The sequence below is a fragment of the Ovis aries genome, chromosome 3 (assembly GCF_016772045.2).
Source record: "Ovis aries strain OAR_USU_Benz2616 breed Rambouillet chromosome 3, ARS-UI_Ramb_v3.0, whole genome shotgun sequence".
Lineage (NCBI taxonomy): Eukaryota > Metazoa > Chordata > Mammalia > Artiodactyla > Bovidae > Ovis > Ovis aries.
The window spans coordinates 146,378,896-146,403,044 of record NC_056056.1 but is presented as its reverse complement, the minus strand read 5'-3'; the positions used below and the strand labels follow the sequence as shown (position 1 = coordinate 146,403,044).

The window sequence follows — 24,149 nt, the reverse complement described above, 5'->3', positions numbered from 1 at the left end:
ACTGGGAAAACCATAGCCTTGACTAGATGGACTTTTGTTGGCACAGTAATGTCTCTACTTTTGAATATGCTATCTAGGTTGGTCATAACTTTCCTTCAAAGGAGTAAGCGTCTTTTAAGTTCACGGCTGCAATCACCATCTGTAGTGATTTTGGAGCCCAAAAAAATAAAGTCTGACACTGTTTCCACTGTTTCCCCGTCTATTTCCCATGAAGTGATGGGACCAGATACCATGATCTTCGTTTTCTGAATGTTGAGCTTTAAGCCAACTTTTTCACTCTCCTCTTTCACTTTCATCAAGAGGCTTTTTAGTTCCTCTTCACTTTTTCTGCCATAAGGGTAGTGTCCTCTGCATATCTGAGGTTATTGATATTTCTCCTGGCAATCTTGATTCCAGCTTGTGCTTCTCCCAGCCCAGCGTTTCTCATGATGTACTCTGAATAGAAGCTAAATAAGCAGGGTGACAACATACAGCCTTGACGTACTCCTTTTCCTATTTGAAACCAGTCTGCTGTTCCATGTCCAGTTCTAACTGTTGCTTCCTGACCTGCATACAAATTTCTCAAGAGGCCAGATAGTCTGGTATTCCCATCTCTTTCAGAATTTTCCACAGTTTATTGTGATCCACACAGTCAAAGGCTTTGGCATAGTCAATAAATCAGAAATAGATGTTTTTCTGGAGCTCTCTTGCTTTTTCAATGATCCAGTGGATGTTGGCAATTTGAACTCTGGTTCTTCTGCCTTTTCTAAAACCAGCTTGAACATCTGGAAGTTCATGGTTCACATATTGCTGAAGCCTGGCCTGGAGAATTTTGAACATTACTTTACTAGCATGTGAGGGTAATGATACTAAATTTCCTGGAATCCTTGAGTGGGTTTCTCTGCTCAGCTTATTCAGTAAATGCCAACAGAGCTTTTCTAAACAGAGAAACACCATAGTAGAGTCTGCTACATGGCTGAAAGTATCGGTAGTTGGAGATTGGGAATCAAATACAATATGACAAATGTTTTAAAAGTAGGATCCACTTAATCTGATGATGTATATAATGGGTCTGAGGTAAAGCAAGATTGTGACTGCCACAATTGAGACATGAATCACTGTATGGGTGGTAGTTCTTTTCAGTCAGAGAGAAATATAGGGACAGAAGCAGATTCCATCAAGTGAGAGATGATGAGTTTGTTTTGGAACAGGCTAAAGGGCTTGTGGGACATATTCAAGTTTGATGTCCAGTAGATAATTGAAAATCAGAACATGGACTTCAGAATATATTGGGAATGAAGATAGAGTTGAAAAACATATGTTGATATTAATGAAAACCCAAAGTAGGTAGTATTTCTCAGGGATAGTTAGTAGAATAAAGAGAAAAAACAAGTCAAGATAAAAAGTAAAATTTTATGTGCTTTGTTCAAAATTCTTCTGTCATATAAAACTTAGCTGAGTTCTATAAAGTTGTCTTAAGGAAAGCAAATGTAGTGATGCAAGGAACTGTATATTTTTAATATACTCAATCAGAGTATTGAAAATTTCCACTTTATTTTACATAATATCTAATCTGGCACTTACTAGTGGTCAAATATGATGTAAAATGTTTTCTCTTCAATTATTCCTTAATAACAGAGTTGTTTTACTTTTAGTGTCTATTCTTTTCATGTTACTTAAATATTACCTGGGAAGTTATCAAACTAAGATAATTTTCCAATCATGTTTCTAATTTTTCCCTTTTTTTAAACTAAAAATAATTTTAAAAGTGTTTTTCTTAATAAATTTACTTTCTTAACCCAGGAAATTGTAGGGATGATTAATATCTTTTCAAACTTTGAATTCAGGGTCCCAACAGTAAAAATATTAATGTAAGAAATGATTTCATTGCAATATCTTATCATTTTTTACTACTGTAGATTAATGACAATAATTTTAAAATTAATTCTCTTTCTAGTACAAATGGAAATTGGCTTTACAACCTTACTTCATATTCTTATTCTGTTTTGTTATGTTTTAAATTTCTCATGACATTTGTGTAACATCTCATAATTACAAATTATCTGTAGCTGCCATGTTACTTAATTCGGACTTCAACTTGGTAGCATAGGAACTAGTAATGCTATTTTATGGAAAAGGATACTTCAAGTGAGAACCCAATGTTTTATAGCTCATAAGGGTAGAGAGAGCCCTCAGATCAGCTCCTCATCCTCGCTGTTCAGAGTGCTTTGACTACACCTGAGCAATTTCAAAATATTGTATGTTTTGTTAAAGCATTTGCTTGTGTTGTACTTCCAAATCCCTTGTGAACACAGATGAAGTTAGAAAACCATATACTTTAAAGAAAATGGCTATAACATGATTAATTCCACCATCCCACCCCACCCCTGATGTTTTTATATTTAATGAGGTACAAGAGTCTCCTCTGAGATTGAAATGAGAACTTTTTTTGTGTTATAACAAAGAAAGATTATTTTCATCTCCAGCAGTTCCTGGCTGATCACAGTGTTCTGTGCCACAGAAAGGCCTGAATAACTTTATTAAAGAAAGCACTGAAGCCAAGAATTAGCATTCTGTCTGTCTGAACTGCAATTGCACACAGGTTGGCTTCTCATTTTTGCTGCAGTGTTTTCATTATGGTAATTGAAAGGCTGCCCTCTCAATTCACAGCAAAATGAGAAATTTAGACAAGAAAGTGGATCTTTAGCAAGAAATTATCTCTATGGCATCCTTTGTACCTTTTTCTCAAATTTTATATATTTGAAGTTTTATGGCTGTGCTACCAAGGGCTATCTACTTTGATATTATTATACATAAGATTCTGTTATTTACAGTAACTCTTACAAGCTCTGGTGGTCTTCTCTGAAACAGTGTGATGTGAAGGTCAGTGTAAGACACTCTTCCAAAAGCAGCATCAATAAAGCATCTGAAATCATATTGGGGTTCTCTAGTTGTGACTTATTTGTAAATTACAAAGTGGTACTTACTATAGTACTTCTGTGTAGAAGTATAAAAAATTTATTATTATTATTTTTATCTGTGGACTCAAAATGTTTGTTAAAAAACTTAAGTGTAACAAGTCTATCAAAGTGAAATGTAACTAAAATTAAATCTTTATCTCAAGCACATGAGCAATTTGATTATTATTAATAATGAGAGAAGAATCAGTTCAGTTCAGTCACTCAGTTGTGTCCAATTCTTTGCGACCCCATGGACTGCATCACCCCATGCTTCCCTGTCCATCACCAACTCCCAGAGCCTACTCAAACTCATGTGCATTGAGTCGGTGATGCCATCCAACCAATTTATCCTCTGTAGTCCCCTTGTCCTCCCACCTTCAACCTTTCCCAGCATCAGGGTCTTTTCCAATAAGTTGGTCCTTCTCATCTGGTGGCCAAAGTATTGGAGTTTCAGCTTCAGCACCAGTACTTCCAATGAATATTTAGGACTGATTTCCTTTAGGATTGACAGGTTGGATCTCCTTGCAGTCCAAGGGACTCTCAAGAGTCTTCTCCAACACCACAGTTCAAGGGCATCAATTCTTCAGTGATCAGCTTTCTTTATAGTCTAACTCACATCCATACATGATTACTGGAAAAATCATAGCTTTGACTAGATGGACCTTTGTTGGTAAAGTAATGTCTCTACTTTTTAATATGCTCTCTAGGTTGGTCATAGCTTTTCTTCCAAGGAACAAGCGTCTTTTAATTTCATTATATTAAATCGGATCTCCTAGTAAACTTGATTTTAATCCTCCTCAATATCACAAAGAATTATGATTCTTGTGGGAACAACAGCAGAATATAAAGTGTATCTCACATTTGCCCATGGCCAATAATTAAAATTCTATTTATAAAGAGGATAAACAATGAAATTGTAGATTTAGTGTTTAACAATATTTGTAACAACTTTTATGAATTACTGTAATTACTGTATACTTAACCAGTTAAAATGAAACAAGTAGCAAGTATAAGGACTTCTTTAGCTAGATATAGTTTATAAGATCTTTATTTAAAATTTTAACATTAAAATTTTAACATTTTCTTCATCATGGATTTTTGCAATTATTTTGATGTTTTAAAATATTACATTAAAATGTTACTTATTTTGATTGCTAATTTTGAAAGGTTCTTCTTAAATTTTGCACTGGGGCAATGCCTTATTTTTGTCACTGTGGTCCTAGATATTTTAAAGACAATAATGAATTTTAACATTTGCAGAAATATACCTCTAGGAAGGGTTTCTCCTTAGCCTGTTAACTAGTTGTCTGTGAATATCTTTTTGGCATAATGGTAGTAGGAAGAAAAAAAGAGAAATATATATTGAGAGAATAAGACACAAGGGTTTCAGAACTGTACTGCAGAGAAATGAGAAGAGAGAGACTGCCAGATTATTTTGCAGTCTGATACAGTGTTCTTTTTAGAGGTCATGAAACTGAAACCTTAACCTCGTCACATTTGGAGAGACCCTGTAGCCTTAGGTATGCCAAGCTTAGTATTTCAATTGTTGTTGCTATTTAGTCACTAAGTCATGTCCAACTCTTTTGGAACCCCATGGACTATATCCCACCAAGCTCGTCTGTCTTTTTTAGGCAAGAATACTGGAGTGGGTTGCCATTTCCTTCCCAGAGGATCTTCAGATCCAAAGATCGGACTCTCATCTCCTGCAGTGGCAGGCAGATTCTTTATACCTGAGCCACCAGGAAAGCCCTTTGTATTTCAATAAATATTACCAAATCATTCTTTTTGAAGCAATCAAGTTACCTTAGCACCTAAAATGATGTCAAATTACCTGGAGATAGGGTCCCTGGTGGAATACATTGGCAGTTTTCATAGCCTCAAATTATACTGAGAGGTAGATTCACCAAGTGTGATATCTAGAAAAAGTATAGCTCTCTGTCCTAATCTTTTTGAGAAAATTTTTAGAGGAATTGTAATTCATTTTAGCCTTTTCTAAAGAGCAATTTAGATGTGACATTTGAAACTGGAAATAAAACTGGTGCTAGAATCAGTTCAGTTCAGTTCAGTTCAGTCACTCAGTCGTGTCTGACTCTGCGACTCCATGAATTGCCGCACGCCAGGCCTCCCTGTCCATCACCAACTCCTGGAGTTCACTCAGACTCACATCCATGGAGTCAGTGATGCCATCCAGCCATCTCATCCTCCGTTGTCCCCTTCTCCTCCTGCCCTCAATGTGGTGTTAGAATAATTTGTACTAAAATACTATGTAAAACCCAGAAATTTTCTATCTCATTTTTTAAAAATATTGCCATTAGATTTATTAACTGTTCATCTGTATACAGTGAGAATTTTGGATATCAAGGCCATGAAAATAATTTTAATATAGTTTTTGCCAATTTGCATTTCAAACTAGTAATTTAGCCCATAAAGAGTACAGAAGGCTTAACAGATAACATATAATTAACAAAAATAAAATCATAAAAAAATTCTAAAATTTGTGTGTAAAAGGAGATTATCAGCGACTATGCAAAAGAAAATAATTCTTCCTGGCTAACTTAGTGTTTTTTACATTACTTGAGATATACTGGATAATCTAAGCATGTGCTATGTGCAAAACAAAAATAGGAATCAATTTAAATTTTACTAGTGACAGTGAAATAAGCTGAGGCAGGTGCATTATGAAACAAATGATATGAAACTTCCTTACTAGGATTTCAATTTTAATTAATTGTTTTCCAATTTCATGAGTTAAATCTTAAATTTCTTATTAAGTCATAAGTCTCAGTGCATTTTCATTTGTTGATAAAATATTGTGTGACACACTGAGAAACCTGCTCCAAGGGAAACTCAGAAAAGAAATCCAATAGGATCTGGTGAAACCCTTAAACTGGTATGCATTTCAAAAGGAAATCACATTCGAAATAAATCTCAATGTGCTATAGTTTTTTAAAAAAATGATCCCTGTGAAAGCTGGTTGACTTACTCAAAATCACAGTTACAAGATATTAGAAACTCGCCTAAAACCATTTCTTATTGATTAAATACCAGAAGATTTTCCTCTTCACCAGCTTGACTCGCTATAGTCTTTACTTCAATGATCAGTACTCACATTTTTCACACTGGCTAAAATATAGTTGCCTCGGTATCCTTGCCTTGAGAATTCCATGAACAGTATGAAAAGGCAAAATGGACACTGAAAGATGAACTCACCAGGTCGGTAGGTGCCCAATATGCTACTGGAAATCAGTGGAGAAATAACTCCAGAAAGAATGAAGAGAAGGAGCGAAAGCAAAAACAACACCCAGTTGTGGATGGGACTGGTGATGGAAGTAAAGTCTGATGCTGTAAAGAGCAATACTGCATAGGAACCTAGAATGTTAGGTCCGTGAATCAAGGCAAATTGGAAGTGGTCAAACAAGAGATGACAAGAGTGAACATCGACATTTTAGGAATTAACAAACTATAATGGTCTAGAAAGGGTGAATTTAACTCAGATAACCATTATATTTACTATTGTGGGCAAGAATCCCTTAGAAGAAATGGAGTAGCCATTATAGTCAACAAAAGAGTCTGAAATGCAGTACTTGGATACAATCTCAAAAACGACAGAATGATCTCTGTTCATTTCCAAGGTAAACCATTCAATATCACAGTAATCCAAGTCTATGCCTCAACCAGTAATGCTGAAGAAGCTATAAGTTGAATGGTTCTATGAAGACCTACAAGACCTTCTAGAACTAACACCAAAAAAAAGATGTCCTTTTCATTACAGGGGACTGGAATGCAAAAGTAGGAAGTCAAGAAATACCTGGAATAACAGGCAAGTTTGGTCTTGGAGGACCGAATGAAGCAGGGAAGGACTAATAGAGTTTTGCCAAGAGAACACACTGATCATAGAAAACACCCTCTTCCAACAACACAAGAGAAGACTCTACACATGGACATCACCAGATGGTCAATACCAAAATCAAATTGATCACATTCCTTGGAGCCAAAGATGGAGAAGCTCTATAGAGTCATCAAAAACAAGACCGGGAGCTGACTGTGGCTCAGATCATGAACTCCTTATTGCTGAATTCAGACTTAAATTGAAGAAAGTAGGGAAAACCACCAGACCATTCAAGTATGATCTAAATCAAACACCTTATGATTATACAGTGGAAGTGAGAAATAGCTTCATGAATTAGATCTCATAGACAAAGTGCCTGATAACTATGAACTGAAGTTTGTGACATTGTAGAGGAGGCAGGGATCAATACCATCCCAAAGAAAAAGAAATGCAGAAAGGCAAAATGGTTTTCTGCGGAGGCCTTACAAATAGCTGAAAAAAAGGAAAGTGAAAGGCAAAGGAGAAAAGGAAAGATATACCCATTTGAATGCAGAGTGCCAAAGAATAGCAAGGAGAGATAAGAAAGTCTTCCTCAGTTATCAATGCAAATAAATAGAGGAAAGAAATAGATAGGGAAAGACTAGAGATCTCTTCCAAAAAATTTGGAAATACCTAGGGAACATTTCATGCAAAGTTGGGCACAATAAAGGACTGAAAACATATGGGCATAACAGAAGCAGATATTAAGATGAGGTGGCAAGAATATACAGAAGAACTATACAAAAAAGATCTTCACGACCCAGATAGTCACAATGGTGTGATCACTCACCTAGAGCCAGACATCCTGGAATGCACAGTCAAGTGGGCCTTAGGAAACATTAGTATGAACAAAGCTAGTGGAGGTGATGGAATTCCATTGAGCTATTTCAAATCCTAAAAGATGATGCTGCGAAAGTATGCACTCAATATGCCAGCAAATATGGAAAACTCAGCAGTGGCCACAGGACTGGAAAAGGTCAGTTTTCATTCCAATCCCAAAGAAAGGCAGTACCAAAGTATGTTTAAACTACCAAACAATTGCACTCATCTCACACGCTAGTAAAGTAATGCTCAAAATTCTCCAAGCCAGGCTTCAACAGTATGTGAACTGTGAATTTCCAGATGTTCAAGCTGGATTTAGAAAAGGCAGAGGAACAAGAGATCAAATTGCCAGCATCTGTTTGATCATCGAAAAAGCAAGAGAGTTCAAGATAAACATCTACTTCTGCTTTATTGACTATGCCAAAGCCTTTGACTGTGTGGATCACAACACATTGTGGAAAATTCTTAAAGAGATGGGAATACCAGAGCATCTAACATGCCTGTTTAAAAATATGTATGCAGGTCAGGAAGCAATAATTAGAACTGGACATGGAACAACAGACCGGTTCCAAATTATGAAAGGAGTGCGTCAAGGCTGTGTATCGTCACCCTGTTTATTTAACTTATATGCAGAGCATATCATGAGAAACGCTCTACTGGGTGAAGCATAAGCTGGAATGAAGATTGCCAGGAGAAATATCAATAACCTCAGATATGCAGATGACACCATCCTGATGGCAGAAAGCAAAGAAGAACTAAAGAGCCTCTTGAAAGTGAAAGAGGAGAGTGAAAAGGCTGGTTTAAAGCTCAACATTCAGAAAACTAAGATCATGGCATCTTGTCCCATCGCTTCATGGCAAATAGATGGGGAAACAGTGAAAACATTGACAGACTACTTTTTTTGGCTCCAAAATCACTGAAGATGGTGTTTGCAGCCATGAAATTAAAAGATGCTTGCTCCTTGGAAGAAAATTCATGACCAACCTAAACAGCATATTAAAAAGCAGAGACATTACTTTGCCAACAAAGGTCCATCTAGTCAAAGCTAAGATTTTTCCAGTAGTCATGTATGGATATGAGGGTTTGACCATAAAGAAAGCTGAGTGCTAAATAATTGATGCCTTTGGACTGTGGTGTTGGAGAATACTCTTGAGAGTCCCTTGGACTGCAAGGAGATCAAACCTGTCAATCCTAAAGGAAATCATTCCTGAATATTCATTGGAAGGACTGATGCTGAAGCTGAAACTCCAATACTTTGGCCACCTGATGTGAAGAACTGGCTCATTGGAAAAGACCCTGATGCTGGGAAAGATTAAAGGTGGGAGGAGAAGGGGATGGCAGAGGATGAGATGGTTGGATATCATCACCAACTCAATGGACATGAGTTTGAGTAGGCTCTGGGAGTTGTTGATGGACAAGGAGGCCTGCAGTCCATGGGTCCCATAGCATCGGTAACAACTGAGCAACTGAACTGAACTGTGCTGAGAATATAGTTAACTGAGCAGCTTAATTTTCAACTAAGCAATAGTAGATGTCAACTGTTATTTCTTTTCTAATACTCTTCTCCTACATAGTCTGCTAAATATGGGAAAATCTATATATTTAAGAGGTTATAGAGTTTAGATCAGAGAAGGCAATGGCATGCCACTCCAGTACTCTTGCCTGGAAAATCCCATGGATGGAGGACCCTGGTAGGCTGCAGTCCATGGGGTCATGAACAGTCAGGCACGACTGAACAACTTCACTTTCACTTTTCACTTTCATATATTGGAGAAGGAAATGGCAACACACTCCAGTATTCTTGCCTGGAGAATCCCAGGGATGGGGGAGCCTGGTGGGCTGCCGTCTTTGGGGTCGCACAGAGTCGGACATGACTGAAGCGACTTAGCAGCAGCAGCAGCAGAGTTTAGATAGCTCAGACATAGGAAATGTAAGGATATATAATATACGTTGCTACAGAAAGTTGTTAATTTGTGATTAATTAATGTAACTGTAATAAGTGAAAAAGGTTTGCATTGCTGTTTGATGATTATCTGTTCCACATTGTTAACAAGCAGAATGGGCAACTATGGGCTGAAGTTGCCTACAGAGCAGTTCCCAACCTTTTTGGCACTAGGGACCCTTTTCTTGGAAGTTCATTTTTCCAAAATGGATGATTCAAGTGCCTTACATTTATCATGTACTTTTTTTCCTATTATTATGACATCACCTTCACCTCATATCATCAAGCATTAGATCCCAGAGGTTGGAATCCCTGGCTAGAGCACTATCCTAGGAGGAGAATGGCCAGTTTTAAAATCAGACTTGTCTTAGGGTGGGTGGTGGAGCTCTAACATAAGTGACTGAAAATAAAATACAGAATATGTTCTTATTGTTAAACAATACTAATTATTTCAGTATGCCAATTTTATAAAGAGATTTAGTTGTTGCAAAAACAATGTAGATGTTCCTTATCTCTGTCCTCCCCAACTGCTATCTATTAAAAGAAAGATGTGAATGTGGAGATGGTGGGGGAGTGTTTTTCTTTCCCTTTAGAAGTGGCCTCTATAGCACCAGGAAAGCATAGGGTAGCAGTAAGGAAAAAAAAAATTCCTTTGGAAAATAAATACATATTTTCTTCTTCATTTGAGGTCTCTATCCTTCATCTTAGATTATGCTATATGGATTCCATTAATTTCTCAAAACTTCTGTTGTAATGCTGAAAGAGTAGACTGCTTTGTAAATAAGGACATATGGGATATACACATAGCAATTTGGATGGAGTTACATGGCAAATGGCAGAGGATGGTTAGAACCTAAGTCTCAAGGGCTGCTGTTGCCTGAGATTTCTCAGGAAAACATCTTGTACCTTTACATGTTAAAGTGAGTTTGCTTGGGAGAAACCTGGATAGCACAAGTTGGAATATTAATTTTGGCTTCACTTCTTTTTCTCATATTTATATTTTATCTGTAAATAATGTAATGTATACATTATATAGAACAGTGAATATTCAAGTGATTCTAAGTAGAGTTTCTAAACTGCTTTCTTAGCCGTAAAGATAAATGTCTTTTATGTATATTGTATAATTAAAAGCAAGGAGAATATGTTCTTTCCTTGATTGAAACAATCACATCTGTGGGTTTATAATCATAATCTCTGTTGCTTTCACTTTATGACAGATGAATTACATAAGCAAATATCTGGCATAGGGATTTTAATTATTATGTGAGAAGTTGAAAGCCAGAAAATAAACAACTAAAATCTAATCTGGAATTAACATTAGAGAAGAAGCAAAATATAAGGCAGGCATGCACTACTTGTTCAAGTGCTATATAATTTGAAGATTAACTTTATGCCTATAGGATATATCAAGTTGAATATTTAAGATCACCAAAAATGATGTGAGTATCCTTCCATACTGTCAAGCTCAAAATTAACGTTCAACAGATATTGGGAAGCCACTTGAATGTATCTGAACAGATCAATCATGTGATTAAGGCTGTCACATTATCTGGAATCAGTGTGCCAGAAAAAAGTGGAATAAAGTTGTTGTGATTATCTAAACAGTAGATTGAATGACTTCATTAGAACAGGACAGTGAGACTAAAAAGGTGTTGTTGTTCAGTCACTCACTCCTGTCCAACTATTTGCTCTTCCCTGTCCTTCACTGTCTCCCTGAGTTTGATCAAACTCATGTCCATTGAGTTGGTGATACCATCCAACTATCTCACCCTCTGTCATCCCCTTTTCCTCCTGCCCTCAATCTTTCCCAGAATCAGGGTCTTTTCTAATGAGCTTGTTCTTCACATTAAGTGGCCAAAGTATTGGAGCTTCATTTTTAGCATCAGTCCTTCCAATGAATATTCAGAGTTTATTTCCTTTAGGATTGACTGCTTTGATGTTTTTGCACCTGTCTTTTTCTGTCAAGAGTCTTCTCCAGCACCACAGTTCAAAAGCATCAGTTCTTCAGTACTCAACCTTCTTTATGGTCCAACTCTCATATCTTGCATTTTTTTTTCCTTAGGAGTGGTTCTGACCACTTCCTCCTATACAATGTTATGAACCTCTGTCCACATAGTTCTTTGGCACTCTATCAGATCTACTCCCTTGAATCTTTTGTCACTTCTACTGTATAATCATAAGGGATTTGATTTAGGTCATACCTGGAGAAGGAAATGGCAACCCACTCCAGTATTCTTTTGCCTAGAGAATTCTGTGGACAGAGGAGCCTGGTGGGCTACCATATGTGGGGTCACACAGAGTCAGACATGACTGAAGTGACTTAGCAGCAACAGCAGCAGCAGCATACCTGAATGACCTCATAGTTTTCCCTACTTTCTTCAATTTAAATATAAAATTTTCAATAAAGTGTTCATGATCTAAAAATGTGTAAACTCCATTAAAATTGCCACTTAGAAGCACTTACCTTCAAAGAGAAATAGAAGTAAAATGTACTGTTTCAAGATAGTGAGGAAGAAGGGATTAATGAATACTGAGCCTCCAGTAGTCATGTATGAATGTGAGAGTTGGACCATAAAGAAAGCTGAACACCAAAGAATTGACACTTTTGAACTGTGGTGTTGAAGACTCTTGAGAGTCCCTTGGACTGCAAGGAGATCCAACCTGTAAATCCTGTAGGAAATCAATCCTGAATATTCATTGGAAGGACTGATGCTGAAGCTGAAACTCCAATATTTTGGCCACCTGATGTGAAGAACTGACTCATTTGAAAAACTCCTGACGCTGGGAAAGATTGAAGGCGGGAGGAGAAGGGACGAGAGAGGATGAGATGGTTGGATGGCATCACTGAACCAATGGACATAAGTTTGAGTAGGCTCTTTGAGTAGGTGAGGGACAGGGAAGCCTGGTGTGCTGCAGTCCATGGGGTTGCAAAGAGTCGGACACAACTGAGCAACTGAAGTAAACTGAACTGATCTTTACTATATGCCATCTGCAGAATGCCACTTACACACATTATATCATCTGTCAATAACAGAAATACAGTCCACAGGAAAAGAAAGAAGTTATGAAGGGGATTAGCAAAAAGGGGCACCATGAGTTTCCAACCCTAAAATCTCTAGCAGAATTTGGAAATTCAAGAATTAAGCATCATGATTCTGGAAAATCTATGAAAAATCTAGAAATGATCATTAAAACATTGAAAGTACATTAAACAAGTCATGTTTGATCAGAGGAAAAGATAAGAAAATGCTGGTCCAAATTTTGGCTAAAGTCTGTAACTTCTATTGGGTGTGAAATACACCCACCCACACACACACACACACACACACAAGCAGGTGATAAAGAAAGATGAGTCAATAGAGAGTTAGTGGAATGTCCAAAATAATGCTTTATCATAAAAACCAGAAAGAAAGGAAAAATTGAACAATAGCAATATATGCTTTAGAGGAAATAAGAAGAAAGAGGATTAAGACTAAGTTTGATATTTTGAAAGTAGAAAGTAATTGGTGATTACTTTTTTTTTTTTTTTTTTTGAGAAAACCGGAACAAATTTATGGTCTTTTGTGAGAAAAGTCAGCAATTCAAAGACTAGGCCAGGATATAGCAGATCTAAATTCAGACATTTTTGAGAAGAGGATCTTGTTGAAAATGCAATGTGGGAAATTTCTGTGATTGCCATTGGAAAATACAATCAAGCTGAGGCATTCAAACTGTTTAATTACTGGACTTAGAGAAAATTGGTCCATATGCAATCTGGAAGGGCTGAGAGGTGAAGCAGAAGCACAGCAGGAAAATAAATATCAGTAGAAGACTCGCTGAAGCTGAAACTCCAATACTTAGGCCACCTCATGCGAAGAGTTGACTCATCGGAAAAGACCCTGATGCTGGCGGGATTGGGGGCAGGAGGAGAAGGGGACGACAGAGGATGAGATGGCTGGATGGCATCACCAACTCAATGGACATGAGTTTGAGTGAACTCTGGGAGTTGGTGATGGACAGGGAGGCCTGGTGTACTGTGATTCATGGGGTCGCAAAGAGTCGGACATGACTGAGTGACTGAACTGAACTGAACTGAGAAGACTCTTGAGGGTCCCTTGGACAGCAGAAAATTAAAACAGTCCATCCTAAAAGAAATCAACCCTGAATATTCATTGGAGGGACTGATGCTGAAGCTGAAGCCCCAATCCTTTGGCCACCTGATGCCAAGAAGCAACTAATTTGAAAGACCCTAATGCTGAGAAAGATTGAGGGCAAAGGGTGGGGGAGTAGTGGGTAAGAGAGGATGAGATGTTTGGATGGAGTTATTGACTCAATGGACATGAGTTTGAGCAAACTCCAGGAGATAATAAAGGACAGGGAAGCCTAGGGTGCTGCAGTCCATCAGGTTGCCAAGAGTCAGACATGACTTAGCAACTGAATAACAACATTTATGAGATGAAGACTTCTGAATAACCTCACTCACTAAGATTCAAAAAAAAAGCGAATGAATGATCGTGATCATTACAGAATTCTGATAATGCAAATCTGGGTTCTGTGTTTAAAAAAGAACCATTGTCTTGTTGCAGGAAAGAAACAGTGTCTTGCTGGGTAATATCTTGTGTTCCTCAGCAAAGTACCTCTCACAATATACAGTCTTTAAATGAAGCAGGAGTTCAGGAAATAATGAAAAAGTAGTGAGTTTTGAACAGAAGAATGAAAAGACTAGGATGATATTTTAGAAAGGTCACTCTGTCTGATAAGGATTTGCTCTGGGAGTAATTGTAAATAGCCAGGCTCTTGCAGAAACATAGATGACAGCTGTAGAAGAAATGGACCATGATTATTTAAATGGGGATAAAGATAAGGGGATAAATTTGAGAGATATTTGAACTGATGAATCATCAGAACTTGGCTATCAGAAGTATGAGGTGAGTGAGGGAGGGCGCTAGGATGGTGCTCAGGTTTCTGGCTTGAGCAGTAGGATGAAATTTGGTATCAACAACTAAATGAAGAGAATTTAAAAGGGATTAATTGGGAGATGGGTAATGACATGATAATGAGTTTAAATTGTATTATATTTGTTAAATTTGGTATCTCTGTTGACCATGTAAGTAAAGATGATCAGTAAGCAGATCTGAAAAAAGAGAGTTGGACCTGCAACACTGAGATACGGGCTTTGCCAGCATGTGCTTAGCCATGTTTATTAAATCATGTCTATTAAAACCATGGAGAGAAATAAAATTGCCAACAAGAAATATATATAAGAAGAAAATAGGAGGAAAGATAGATGTCTGAGGAATTTCAACACTAAAGAATGGGCAAAGGAGCTCACAAAAGAAACCTAGGAGTAATTTAGGGAGTGGAGATGAAATAAGAGGAGTGTAGTGCCGCTGAAGGAAGAGCTAAGGGTGACACAGTTGAATAAACGTCAGAGAAGATCAGAACTAAAATTTTATGGACATTTCAAATTACTTTTAATTAGGCCGCTGACCTTGATGAAAGAAATTTCAGGGGAGGAAAGTGGGAGGGAGCCATCTGCAGTGTTAAGAAGTGGGTGGAAACTGAACTCTTGGAGCTAGCTAGTATGTTAGAGAAGTGAGACAGGGTTGAGGAGAGTGATGTAAGATTCAAATAGAAGCCGAGAGTTCAAGATCCTTTTCAAAAATTTGGTTTTGGATGATGAAACAGGGCTATAAGTTTACACTGTTATAGTCCCCAAACTTCCCCCCAAAGTGATGCCTGGTATATGGAGTGACTGTGGATAAAGGCCAGGTTCAAAGCACTAACAGTGTGTGTTTTTTTGTTATTTTTGTTTTTTGGTTTACAATGTTATTCAGAGTTGTGAACAGGAAAGAGAAGAAGCATTATTGTGAGTCATTTTTGCTAAAAGCAGACAAATCCCAGTTATACCATAATCCCTCCTTATAATTTCTCATTTTCCTTATATTCCTGCTATTCAAAGCAGGCCAGAGTATTTTGTCTTTCCTCCACCTAAGATATCACATAAGGTTTTAAAAGTACTCTTTTCATAGAATTTTGAACTACACAGTTTACCAAAATTAATTATGTAGCTTATAACAATTTAGAAGTGTCAAAATGTATTGTTGTACTTTAAGTGATTCACCATCCTTCAGGATAAAATATATATATTATCAAATAGTAGTACTAACAATATTTGACCACAAAGTCCCATATCTATATGTATGTCTTTATCTTACTCATACCAATATCTATCTATCTATCTACATGTATGTATTTATACACACTTTCCATACTTGGTCTTTTATAGGCAAATATGCATAAATACAACTTTGGCTGATATATTATCCCTTGTAAAGATTCTATTCAATACACTGTAACCATTATATCTCTTTTGACTCTGATATTAATATTTGTATAAAATAGCACCTTCAATAAAATTAGCTCCAAGAAAATTAATACCAGAATTAAATAAAACTGAATTCTAGATTTGTTATATGAAACAAACTGCTGATAAAACATTCTATGTAGGTCTATAGCCTATTCCCTTTCTGCACTGTCTTAGCACTTTTCACTTGAGAAAGTGGCAATATGGTTAAATGCATTTAATTTTTACTTTTACATTCATCCTCCACATCAGTGCAGATTCAGGCATTTTACCATACTTTCAATCTTCAAAAGCTATATTTATTTTTTTAAATATAAGAATGGATATACAAACCTAGGGAATGATTTAAGTATATATAACATAACATTTTATTGATTTTTTATGTCAAATTTGTTCTATTGTGAACATAAGAAGTGAAAGAGACTTCAAAAACCAAAACGAAAATGAAATAAAGTATTAGCTTTATGATAGTGCTCAGCATTCTTTACTTGAAAAAAAAAAAGTTCTGACCTCTGCTTTGTTCATGTTGCTATTCTAAATACTTTGTAGCAAGTGTTAGATATGACACCTGTTCTTAAGACACATATTCTTCAAAATGATGGAGGAAATTCTCAAACCAATATATCAGCAAAAATTTGTTGGCATTACTTATAACTGTTAAAAGCATATGTTTAGAATAGAACATAGGACACCACTGTGGTTCAGATAGTAAAGAAGCTGCCTGCAATGTAGGATTTGATCCCTGGGTCAGCAAGATCTCCTACAGAAGGGAATGGCTACCCACTCCAGTATTCTTGGCTGCAGAATTCCATGGGCAGAGGAGCCTTGTGTGCCATATAGTCCATGGTATCAGAGAGTCAAACAAAATTGTGAGAGATTAACACTTACTTTTTCACAGGAGTCCAGATATATTCTGATTAAATACAATCTTCATAGATATTTTTATCAGCACATTTAGCATCTTCCTTCTCTAAAATTTAACCTCATTGGAAACAAAGACTTGTTCTCATTGATTACTGTTTGCAAGTTCCTAGCACATAAAATGAGCTCAATAAACTTCTGTTGGTGATTTTTATTACTTTAACATAAATTATTAAGGACTTCCCAGGTGGCTCAGTGGGAAAGATTTCACCTGCCAATGCAGGAGACGTAGGAAATTCAAGTTCAGTCTCTGGGTCAGGAAGATCCCCTGGAGGAAGAAAAGACAACCCATTCCAGTATTCTTGCCTGGAAAACTCCATGGACAAAGGAGCCTGGTGGGTACAGTCCATGGGCTCACAAAGAGTTGGAGGTGACTGAGAATGCACACACGCACAACATAAATTATTATTTCTGTGATTATGGATGCAATTTTATCGTGCATTCTGATTACAGTATTGACTCATATTCAACATTATCAACACAAACTTCCATATTTTTGTCTTTTTTTCTTCTTTGTTTTGAAAGCTATGATTTCTCCATCATGTATTGATACTGTTTTGCAGAAGACAGGGAGGCTCTCATGAGGAAAAATATGGGATTGCAAACCAAGAAGACTATAAAGTAAGGTAATAACTTGCTGTAAGTAGGCTGAGTTCATCAGTGAAGATAGATGAAGACAAAATGAATTAGACATAGGAGAATTACTTTCAAAATTAGGATAGAAAAATGAGGATTGTTGTTAGGAGTCTTACATTTGAAATACTTGCCTGGAAAATTCTAAAGTAGTATATAGACGTAGTATGATTGGAATAGCATTCTAAGAAGGCAGTGATAATTATAGTATCAGGAGAATTTCAAAGACCGGAATTCACTTTTCAGTGACAGGTGAAGAAATGGATCTATTCATTGAGAGCAGGAGAAAAGGGACAGACAGAGAAGGGGCTGATAGAGGTTGGATGGCATCATTGACTAAATGGACATGAGTTTGAGCAAACTCCCAGAGATAGTGAAGGACAGAGAAGCCTGGTTGGTGCAGTCCATGGGGTTGCAAAGAGTTGGACATGACAGTGACTGAAAACAGTAGCTCTACCATCCATGGGAGGAAAACTTTGCAATCCCACAAGACAACATATAGTTGAATAACAATTATACCAAATGCAACTGAGTTAGTAGTAATCTCCTCCCAAAGTGAAAAAAATCTAATGGTGATTATCATCTTTTGTGAAAATTTTAACAAACAAACTCAAGGTGGTAAAGTCTGTACTTCAAAAAAGCATTTCACCCTTTCCTACCAAATCAAATTTTACAAATTCCTACAGAAATGTCACACAAGGTATCTCAGCATAAAAAATTATTATTAATCTTCTTTCATTATGATAAAAGAACATTTAAATTGTATTTCTTTTCTTTTTTTTTAATTTTTTATTTTTTTTTAAATTTTAAAATCTTTAATTCTTACATGCATTCCCAAACATGAACCCCCCTCCCACCACCCTCCCCATAACATCTTTCTGGGTCATCCCCATGCACCAGCCCCAAGCATGCTGCATCCTGTGTCAGACATAGACTGGCGATTCAATTCACATGATAGTATACATGTTAGAATGGTATTCTCCCAAATCATGATTTGGGAGAATGCCATTCTAAATTGTATTTCTTTTCTACTTCCAAAATTTTTAAATCTTTAGATTTTTAAAAATCAAAGTTACTAAAATTTTGAGAAAGAAATTAGACCAAAGTCAGTCTTAAATATTTTTAATGTTTAATGAGAAAATGGTTATTTTTCTTTATCTATTCAATAGAGAAATATTAGTTTTAATAACTTTACATACTGTATTTGAAGAAGAGCTAACATATTCAAATAGAGACTTCAATTAATTTTTTTCAATATAATGCATGTTTCTTTAGGTACATTTTCTTCTGTAGATCTTAAGTTGGGGAAATTTTTAAATATGAAGTATAACTCTAGAAGCTTGGGTAGTTTGCCTTTAGCTCTACAATTCTTTTCTTTGTTATTTGTTACATATTTGAGTACAAAATAAAAATCAAGTTGGCCCAAGGTGTTCTATAGGCTGTCAAATGCAGTTTATTTAGAATGTCATTTTTTGTACTTCCAATTATTTTAATTATTTGCACAATTTTAAATAGGCAAATAAAAGTTTTAGAACCTGGGAAAAAACCTCTCTCTCTAGCTCTGATATCCTGATAGGAGTAACATATAGAGGTATATTATGAATAAGCCATAGTTCATTTTTTTGTACTGCCTACATTTTACCTTTTTTGAAGAACCTTTCCTCCCAATTTCAGGCAAAACAATGAGCTGTAGGTCTAGAAATCATCATTTAGGAATAAAAGTGTCCAAACATCTACATTCATGAATTTCATGAAAGACTACAGAGAGAGTTACACAATGTTTTGTTATTTGTACACACTAGCAAGTTTTCAAAAACCTAAGATCAAGATTAAGCAAGAATTATCACAATGGCAACTTGAAATTATACAAAATTCCCCTCGGAATTAAGGCCCCTCAAAAGCCAGCAAACAAACACAAAGCTTAGATGTCAATATAAGGCAAAAATGTACCGTAAGTAGTACCTTACTGTGTACATTACTTTAGGGGTCAGTTATGATGGCAACCCACTCCAGTATCCTTGCCTGGAAAATCCCATGGACAGAGAAGCCTGGTAGGCTACAGTCCATGGGGTCGCAGAGTCAGACACAACTGAGCGACTTCACTTTCACTTTCACTTACAAATCTTGATGGTAGAAAACAAAAGTTTATTTGTGAAAACTACAAATGCAACTATTTAGGACATTTGCTTCATGATGGCCTTTAATTCTGATGCAGTTCATAGCACTGACATTTCTCTATTATTCTTTTGTTTTATATTTCTATTATCATGATTAAGCTGGGAGAATCTGCAATATTATAAGACAGATAAGATTATGCTTAAAATGTGCTGACTTTATGATATGCAAATGATATTAAGTCCTTAAAAGAAGATATAAGCAAGATAAGATATCACTTGAAGCCACTGTTGATTTGTGACTTTGGATTTACAGAGTGAAATACAGTAGTATCAGTTATCCCTAATTTTTAATTTTTTAATTTAATCCTTAAATTTCTCCTTTTCTCCAGATAGTTTTCCACCTTTAAAAATGTTCAGTCAGCTTCCATTCATAAAATTGAATATGAAACAAACCAAATCTTTCTCTATGCTTCTTTCCTCCTTTTCTGCCTTCTCCTACATTTTAGATTTTAAAAAAATTAGTCTGCACACTCTATTTCTACATCTTTATCCCCCACCCTGTTCGGGCCCCTCACTTTACTATTGGATTAAGACTGACTTTGCAGAATCACTAGTTATTCTGAGATTTCCAGATGTAGTGATTTCCACACATTTCTCATCTTCCTAGAACCCTGTGAAGTAGGGGACATTCTTGGGAATCTCTTCTCATTAACACATTATTTTTGTTTGTTTTTTACTTCAGTGATGCTGTTTTTAACTTGTCGTATCCCTCTCTAATTAGAGTTCTGCAGTGTTATGTATTTTTTTGCCTCATCGTGTAGGTCCCTCCCTCTCCCAGTTCTAGACTCTTCCCACCTATATGCTCTCATTCTCTTGATGTTAGCTCTCACCCCTCTATAAAAATGGTACTCAAATCCCTAGCTCTATCTGTACTTACTGCTTTGGGTACATATTTTCCACTTTCTTTTTGATTATCCTATCATCTCATACTGAACTTAAAAAAAAAAAAAAAGCATTTCCTTGTCCCCCAATCTTTATCTCCTAGTCTTAATTAATAATATATTCATGCATCTATTCAACCACCTTATAATATTTATATTATCTCTAATTCCTCTCCTTTTCATCCTCTATATCCAGTCAGTTACTAGGTCTTGTCACATAACTAAAACCCTTTTCATATTATATAAAAACTTTTTCTGTTTTCATGGTAATAAACTATTCCCATGTCTTTAGGCAGAAAAAGGACTGTTTTATATATACAATCTAGGAACACAGAATTCCTTCAAGACCTTACTTTTGGTAATAACCCAGGATGCTATCCTGACACAATATTCAGCAAAATGTGAAAGAACAATGTCTTTAGAATCAAGCCAGGAGTGGAGCGTTAGAAAAAGAATCCTAATACATAGATCTTGCTATTAAAAACAGTCATAATATTGATTTTGTAAGACAAGTAAACTTTTTTGCCCCTGTGGGAAGTTTTCAGTAATAAATATACAAATCTACCTCACCTATTTTTTGAGGGCAGGAGGAGAAGGGGGTGACAGAGAGTTGGATGGCATCACTGACTCAGGGAACATGAGTTTGAGCAAACTCCGGGAGATAGTGAAGTGAAGGACGGGGAAGTCTGGTATGCTGCAGTCCATGGGGTCACAAAGAATTGGACACAGTTGAGTGACTGAACAGCAATAACAACCTCACCTATGCCCTTATATATGCAGTGTTCTAACGAGTGTAGAAATTGTGCAACAGTGCATGAGAGCACTGTGTGGATCTCCAGTTTTCAAATTTTGGTCCTATAGCTATGTAATATTGGTAATATACTTAATTACTTTAAACTTCAGATTCATGATCTAACAAATGTTACTAATACTACTATCTCTTCCAGAGTTTTTAGCAAGGGAAAATAAAGAAAATATATGTGTGTATGTATATATATATATATAAATTAACAACTTCAAATTTACTTCAATTGTTCTCCATCTACTATTTCAATAGTACAAGATGCCAGATTATGGATGTTCTTACACTAATGTAAAGAAAAGGAAAAAATGTTGTTGCTTTTGACAGATCACTATATATCGTTAAAATTTTATCTCTGAAAATATTTCACTGAGGACATTAAAAAAATAGGAGAACGTTTGTCCTATTTTTCTAATAACTAAAGGTATCATCCAGAGCCTAAGGTTTATACTGAAAGTTACTGTTAGTAATTTGGACAAAATGAGGAGGAGGCTTTAAACACACTACAAGAAAGTATATTGGTTTTTCATTTCTATGTTATGATTATATTTTATTATTCTCTTATTTTAAGGTCAGCAAACTACAGGTCATGGGCCTTATCCAGCCTATGTGCTGATTTGGTAAATAAAGTTTTATTGGCATGCAGCCACACACATTTATATATGCATTATCTAGACTGTTTTCCCACTACAACGGTAGAATTGAATAGCTGTCACAGAGAACTGTCCGTTTACTAAGCATAAAATATTAACTATCTGGCCCTTATCCTAGAAAGTTTGCTGATCCCTACCTTTTTGATCACTTAAAAAATATTAATTCACTTGAACTTCCATTTTTCTCAATTTTATACATAAGTTAAAACAAAGAATTCTTTAATCTGGAATATGAGTAGTCTTATTTTTCCTTCCAAAGTATATCTTATAGATCAACAATGGAAAGCTGCATTAAAAATGAAGACACATGTATACCCATGGCCGATTCATGTTGATGTATGGCAAAAAGCATCACACTATTGTAGAGTAATTATCGTCCAATTAAAATAAAATAATTTTAAAAAATAATGAAAAGCTAATTTCTACATGCTGCTGTAAACATGTACAATTCCTAGTTTTTTTGTTTTTTTTTTTTTTTTTTTTTAACAAAACAATGCCAACAAAAACCCCTTAGGAAAGAGCAGCCTGTTTCTTTTCATCAGATTTGTATTAGAATTTTCTAGAAATTGTTTCCTGTAAGAAGCTTTCCAACAACTGATCTTTTCCTTTTTTTTAATATTAAAAAGGATAGTTGGGGAAATGTCCATTTAATAGTCAGAAGAGCCATGAATTTGATGACACAGTGATGGAATTAGTTGCCTAGTGGAAATTATTTTTGATTGAAATTCAGGGAATTCTTGATTACTTATTGTGTTCATGGTAGTTGAAACCATACTTTCCACATGGGAAAACAATTCCTATTTTGCAAGATTTAACAAAATAATGTATGTTAAAAGCTTGGTGAATAATAGTCTCTCAGTGGTAGCTATTATATTTACTATAAATATTGTTTATTAAATAAAATGTTTCAAATTATTCAACATATCTTTCAAAAAGTCTACTTAATACTCAATTCCCCATCTGTTTGTTTTGAGTTATTTAGCAGTTCCTCTGTGTGCTACTTCTCATTTTAAAAAAATTAATACAAATTTAATACTCCTCAACTTTTTCTCATCTGTAACTTAAAAGAATTCTACCAAAGAGATTTATAATTTAAAGTCTAGTCGTCTGGTATCATTTGGGTGTGTAGATACACCTAAAGGTACAATTAGTTTGGGAGCAAGAATATACACAGCAAAATGGAAGAGATTTAGGGGGTTATTTTGCTTTTTAAAAAAAAATTTATTTTATTATTATTATTTTTTTTACTTTACAATATTGTATTTGTTTTGCCATACATCAACATGAATCCGCCATGGGTGTACCCATGTTCCCAATCCTGAACCCCCCTCCCACCTTCCTCCCCATCCCATCCCTCTGGGTCATCCCAGTGCACCAGCCCCAAGCATCCTGTATCCTGCATCGAACCTAGACTGATTTAGTTTTTATCAGGATTTTCAATTTCCTAAATATCAACGGTCAGGAATTACACCTTAATAATATGTACACCCTCCAAGAAGTTTGCTGTCATTTAATACATTATTTGTAGTGTATTTTAGAGCTAAGTCCTGAAATTTAAGTATTCTTATTATTAGCTATGAACAGGTAAGAGATATTTTGTGATTCAACATAAAAAATCTTCAAAGTTAAATAAAACTGGTAGTAGAAATAAAATCTATTTTTAAAAGAAGAAATTGATTACAAAAGTAGCACTTCCACTAATATGAAAATAAATGTGCAAAGTACAACAAGATGGATATTGGCTAGGTTATAAAAGATATTCATAGGCAAGTATAGTGCAATGCAATCTAGTTAATGTTCCTGCTCCTTCCATTGTTATAAAGACTCATCTGAGCTGGAAATATAAATTTACATGAAGTCACTCTTGTTCTTGGAGTAAATATAAGAACTTTGAGGTTTAGAATTTAGTCTGTATTTCTAAAATCTAAGAGGTCCCTAGGTCAGTGGTGCCCACTGGAGAAGAGTGGAGAAACAGCTCCAGAAAGAAAGAAGAGGGTGAGCCAAAGTGAAAACAATGCTCAGTTGTGTTGATGGAAGTAAAATACGATGCTGTAAAAACAATACTGCATAGGAACTGGGAATGTTAGGTGCATGAAGCAAGATAAATTCATTTCAGTTCAGTTGCTTAGTCATGTCCAAATCTTTGCGACTTATGGACTGCAGCA

The 24,149-nt window shown here is 35.8% G+C and overlaps 1 protein-coding gene across 4 annotated transcripts in view; it reads left to right on the top strand.

Moving 5' to 3' along the window:
- The window catches only part of CNTN1 (contactin 1), a 417,338-nt gene that overhangs the window by 71,061 nt on the left and 322,128 nt on the right, over window positions 1–24,149 (top strand). For 3 of the 4 annotated variants that reach the window (XM_060412756.1, XM_060412755.1, XM_042246874.2), the window contains exon 2: window positions 1–24,149. This exon is cut by the window's left edge and continues 29,269 nt beyond it; it is cut by the window's right edge. The exons of the other annotated variant lie outside the window; for it this stretch is intronic. The gene's annotated coding sequence lies outside the window, so the exon portion shown is untranslated. 4 annotated transcript variants of the gene reach the window in all.